We start from the raw sequence: 6,000 nt of genomic DNA, 5'->3' as shown, positions 1-6,000 counted from the left end.
GGCAGAGAGAGCCACTTACTGACCTGTGGACTCCAAAGCAATAATAATCACAGAATGTTTCCAGCCACAAAGTTTTGGAGGTTATTTTTTTTTTTACACAGAAAAAGCAAACGGATACAATAATAATAATCCAACTACACAATATAGTTTGTTTTGACATGTCTTACTGCCATTTGATTTAACACAGGTGGCTGTGACACTGTGGGAACTCTTTTCCTTCCTTTTTTTTTCCCTTTTTTTAAAAAATATTTTTATTTCTAGGAGAGAGAGAGAGAGAGAGACAGCGTGAGCAGGGGAGGGTCAGAGAGAGAGGGAGATACAGACTCTGAAACAGGCTCCAGGCTCTGAGCTGGCAGTCAGCACAGAGCCCGACGTGGGGCTCGAACCCACGAACCGCGAGATCATGACCTAAGCGAAAGTCGGACGCTTAACCGACTAAGCCACCCAGGCGCCCCTTTTTTCCCTTTTAAGAAAAAACAAAATAACAACTTTGCATCATGGTCAGCCTTTGCCCTCAGCTGCTGCTTGAGGAGGGACAGTTCACAGCCGCAGCTGGGCTGCCCGCCTTCGCTAAGCCAGCGTGACGATCAGTCAGTAAATGTTGATTACACACCGACTGTCCCACGCACCATGCAATAATTCCCAGCTCAGAGACTGTACGAGAACCCCCTCTCGAGCTTTTCCAAAAGGCTCAGGCCCAGACTGCCCTCTCTGATCCCGTCGACGGCTCTCAGAGGCTCCAAGAGAAATCTTTCTCCACGGTTGCTGCCTGAAGCAGGAGACTCCTCCTTCCTCGCTCTTAGGAAGGGAAGCCCGTGGGGCTCTCCGTTATCCCAGGACACAGAATCCCTCGGCCATTGATTTTGCCCGATGCACAAGGGACTCAGTCTTCCCACCTTCCAGAATGGCATTTAGTGAGAAGCAATCTCCACTTCGTCTTCCAGCGATTATCATTCCATCAAGGAAGTATTTATTGAGCACATTTCTGCCTAATCCTGCAGGAGGAATGTGATCAATGGAGGACTCATATATTGTATGTTCAAGCACATGAAGGCGGTACTGTGGAGTCTGAACACACCGCCCTGGTCCACAGAAAGGGATTGGAAGGCCTCTTAAAGGTTAAAGTGACTGTAAAGACGTTGGCTTTGGGCGCCTGGGCGGCTCAGTTGGTTAAGTGTCTGATTTTGGCTCACATCGTACTCTCATGGGCTCGTGAGCTGGAGTCCCGTGTAGGGCTCTGGGCTGACAGCTCAGAGCCTACAGCCTGTTTAGGATTCCATGTCTCCCTCTGTCTCAGCCCCTCCCCCGCTCATACTCTGTCTTTCTCTCTCTCTGTCAAAAATAAACATTAAAAAATTTTTTAAAAAAGAAGTTGTCTTTATATGGAATCAACATTCTGTTATCATCTACATCAAAATGAAATCTGTTTTTCTTCGATAATGAATTATCTTATTTACTTTATATTAATGTGTTTACTGTTTTCTTTTCCATCTATCCTATAGCATGTAAGCTCCATCAGGGCAGGGACTTTTCTGTCTTGTTCACTCCAGCACCAAGAAGAGGATTTGACACATAGTAGGTGCTCAATAAATAACTGTTAAATCTAAGGAAGAAAGAGAAGATAGTTGTGACTAACATTGACTGTGTACCTAACTATACACCAAATCCCTTGCTTTAGAAGGATGGATACCATCATTCAACCTTCACAAAAGAGGACTTCGATGAGCTCTTTTTAAAAATATGCAGCTATTATGGGGCGCCTGGGTGGCTCAGTTGGTGAAGCGCCTGACTTTGGCTCAGGGCATGATCTTCAGATTGTGGGTTTGAGCCCCATGACAGGCTCTGTGCTGACGGCTTGGGGCCTGGAGCCTGCTTCAGATCCTGTGTCTCCCTCTCTCTCTGATCCTCCCCTGCTCATGCTCTGTCTCTCTCAAGACATAAAAATAAAATAAAATACGCACATTTTTCAAGCTAATAAACAGCATTTTTAGGAATCAATCTAAGATTGACTTTCAACACGTGCCTTTTCTGCTGTACCATATGCCTGACAGATATGATGGGAACAGGTATGTACTCATGCAAACACCAACAACACTGTTTAACACACACGATGGAGCAAATGCAATAGAAACCATTGAAAAGGAAGTGAGTCATGNTCATGCAAACACCAACAACACTGTTTAACACACACGATGGAGCAAATGCAATGGAGCACACGATGGAGCTGCGTGCTTAAACAAGGTGGGGTAGGGGACAGACATCACCTTATGAAAACCATGCAAAGTAACGTAGAGTTTCTAGGAAGATGGAAGGGAGGAAGTTTCCTGAGCGAGATGGAGAGGGCCAGGTATGGCCTGGGTGAAGGCATCATTAAGAAAGGCACTTAAGAAAACAGAAATGAAGTGCTGTGAGATCTATCCCAAGTCCTTCGGAATAGGTGCCCTCATTCTATTTTTATTTCTTTTTCTCCCTTGATTCTACTTCTTAAAAGGCAGAAGACATAAATCTTGGCATATATTAACTCACAGATTGTATATATTTCAGCCTTATGACTAAAGTATCTGAGATAAAAGAGGTAACATGAAATCAGCAAAAGTAATTATAGTACACTCAGTTGGCAATTTTGTGACTTAGGAAAGTAAGTAAAATTATCGACTATGAGGGAGGTAGCTACATTTTTTTTGGAACTTTGAGACTATCCTGTCTTCTTCCTGTGCACCTCCTTTCAAATACTTGAACTTGATACAAGAAAAGGCTGAGCAAAATCTGTGCTACAGACCAGTAGAACACCCCCAGCGTCTCGGTGGATGGGCCCGAATCCAGCATTTTAGAATCCCCCGATGTGGTTGTTACAAACGCCTCAGCCCAGGCCAGCTGAATAAGAATTTTTATGGATGGCACTTTAGAATTTGCATTTTTTTGGCAAGCTCCCCTGGGAATTTTAAGTCTAAGGTCTAAGGGGTGTGTGAGGGCGGTGATGGGATGCTGGGGCGTTAAGCAAAATAGGAACGCAAGCAGGCTTGCTGAGACACACTGAATGTATTCCAGAGAGCCTCACTTACTGATAATGAAACTGGAAGACTCAGCCTCTTAGGAATCACCATTACTGGAATCCTCAATTAAAAGACTTTGAATAGATTCCAGCTTCGTTCCAGGGAAGAGCTCCGCTCACACGGTATGCCTGGAGGGCTTTTGAGCTCCTGGATTTTTCTCAGTTTTAACCATTTAATTTAAAATCACATTGAACCTGGGGCGCCTGGGTGGCGCAGTCGGTTAAGCATCCGATTTTGGCTCAGGTCATGATCTCACGGTTCGTGGGTTCGAGCCCCGCGACGGGCTCTGTGCTGACAGCTCAGAGCCTGGAGCCTGCTTCAGATTCTGTGTCTCCCTCTCTCTCTGCCCCTCCCCCGCTTGCTCTCTGTCTCTCAAAATAAAATAAAGACATTAAAAAAATTGTTTAAAAAAATAAATAAAATAAAATCACACTGAACCTAAGTGTCCATCAACTGATGAATGGATCAAGAAGATGTGGTTTATCTATACAATGGAATCCTACAAGGCAGTGAGAAAGAATGAAATCTGGCCATGTGTAGCAACATGGATGGAACTCAAGGGTGTTATGCTGAGCGAAATAAGTCAGGCAGAAAAGGACAGATACCATGTGTTTGCACGTATAGGAGGAACTTAACGGAGGACCATGGAGGAGAAGAAGGGGAAGAGGGAGGGAGGCAAACCATGAGAGACTCTTGAATGCCGAGAACAAACTGAGGGCAGATGAGGTGGGGAGGAGGGGGAGGGGGGTAATGGGCGGTAATGGGCATGGAGGAGGGCACTTGTGGCCATGAGCACTGGGTGATATGGAAACCAACTTGACAATAAACTATTTTAAATAAAAATAAAAATAAAAGCACACTGAATCGAGATACCCAGGTGGCTCAGTTGGCTAAGCCTTTGACTCTTGATTTCGGCTCAGGTCATGATTTCACAGTTGTGAGATTGAGTCTTGCATCTATGCTGTCGGTGCAGAGCCTGCTTGGGATTCTTTCTCTCTCTCCCTCTTTCTGCCTCTCTCCTGTGTTCTCTCTCTCTCTCTCTCAAAATAAAGAAACTTAAAAAAAAAAAAAACCCAACTAGTTAGGTCCTATTCATGTCATGTATAATCAGGGTGGCCACAAAGGAGTGGCTTCAAGGTCCAACCTTTGTGCTGAACATCTGGGAATGCATATGAAATGCCTCGATAACAATTCCTGAATATCTCGGACTCCTGCTTTCAAATCAAAGGTGTAAAGGGGAGAACAGTACTAGAGAGAAGATGTCTTAGGCAGCCCCCACCTTCATCTTTACTTTGCTTACGCCTCTGTCCCCCTTGCAGTTCCTTCCATGTCCACATGGGGGTGCAGCATCCATTATCTATCTGTCTCCCACCTTTTCTTTTTTCTTCCCATTCTTTTTTTCCTTCCTTTCTTTTCTTCTTTCTTCCTTCTTTGCTTCCATAAATATTTAGTCAATGATTACAATGTGCAATGCCATGTGCTGCTTCTGGGGGCGCAGGGTGAATGTGGAATAAATGAATATGGACTATGAGTATCAGCTCTGAAGAAATTATGCATTGGGTACCAGGGCAACCTGAAGGAAAGACAGCTTACTCATAACAGAATTAAATAAGAAAACACGGACAGAAACAAAAATCACAAAGATATGTGGAAAGTCTCCAAATTTTTGGAAATTAAACAATACACTTCCAAGTAAGTCATTGATTAAAACATTATGTGAGAAATTATAAAATATTCTCAACTGAATGAAAATGAAAGCATACCAAAGTTTGTCAGAGGCACTGAAAGGAGTGTTTAGAAGGAAATTTATAGTCTTTATAAATTTAATTCATATAGGAGAAAGGAAGAAAGGTAAAAATCAATTATCTAACATTCTACCTTAAGAAGTTAGAAAAAAATTTCAAGTGTAAAGTATCAAACAGAAAATGATAAAGATAAGAACAGAAATCAGTGAGGAGGAAGAATGAACAAACAATGCAAAAAAATCTGGTTATTGGAAAATATCAATAAAATTGACACGCCTCGGCTAGACTGAATACAAAAAAGATGATTCAGGATCATAAATGATTACAGGGACTTCGTTATAGATCCTACAGACATTAAAAGACTCATAAAAATATTATAAATGGCTTTATGTCAATAAACAGGATGACTTCGAAGGAATGAACAAGTTCTTTGAAAGATAAACTTTTAAAACTGGCTCAAAAGAATTAGAAAACCTGAATAGTCCTTTATCAACAAAAGAAATCGAACTCATTGTTAAAAACTCTCCAACAAAAAACCCCATGTCTAGATGGTTTCATTGATGAATTCTATTAAAAATTTAAGGGAAAAAAATATTACCAGTCCAAAACAAACTCTTTCAGAAAACATAGAAGAAAAACATAATTCCAAACTCAGATCATAAAGGCAGGCTTACCACGATACCAAAACTATTACAAGAAAAAATAACCGCAGACAATATCTCTCATGAATGTAAATGAAAAAATTCTTAACAGAATAATATGACTGAATAGAGTAAATCCCAGGAGTGCCAAGTTGGTTTCATATCTGAAAGTCAATCAATGGAACTATTAATGTGTTAACACTAATAAAGGAGAAAAATCATATGATCATGTTAATGGAAGCTGAGAGTTTCACAAAAATGCATTAAACAAAAACATTAAACAAAATAGGAAGAGGGGGAATCCTTTTTAAACTTACAAAGAGTATCTCCAGAAACCTACAACAAACATCATACTTTATGATGATAAAAGACTGAATACTTCTCCCCTAAGATCAGGAACCAGGCAAGGATTTCCATGCCACTTCTAGTCTACATTGTCCTGGAGGCCTTATCAGTGCAATCACGCAAGCACAGAAAGACATACAAGGGAAGGAAGAAGTAAAACTGTTGTTACGCAGAGATGGCATGATTATGTATGCAGAAAAATCCCAAGAAATCTAC

The 6,000-nt window shown here is 41.6% G+C and overlaps 1 protein-coding gene across 1 annotated transcript in view; it reads right to left on the bottom strand.

The window, feature by feature from the left end:
• PLBD1 (phospholipase B domain containing 1) overlaps nt 1-6,000 on the bottom strand; it is a 53,921-nt gene that overhangs the window by 10,636 nt on the left and 37,285 nt on the right. The window lies entirely within an intron of this gene.

This window comes from Crocuta crocuta, unplaced genomic scaffold, assembly GCF_008692635.1.
Source record: "Crocuta crocuta isolate KB4526 unplaced genomic scaffold, BGI_CrCroc_1.0 scaffold262, whole genome shotgun sequence".
NCBI classification, from domain to species: Eukaryota; Metazoa; Chordata; class Mammalia; order Carnivora; family Hyaenidae; genus Crocuta; species Crocuta crocuta.
This window is presented reverse-complemented; position numbering and strand designations above follow the sequence as displayed.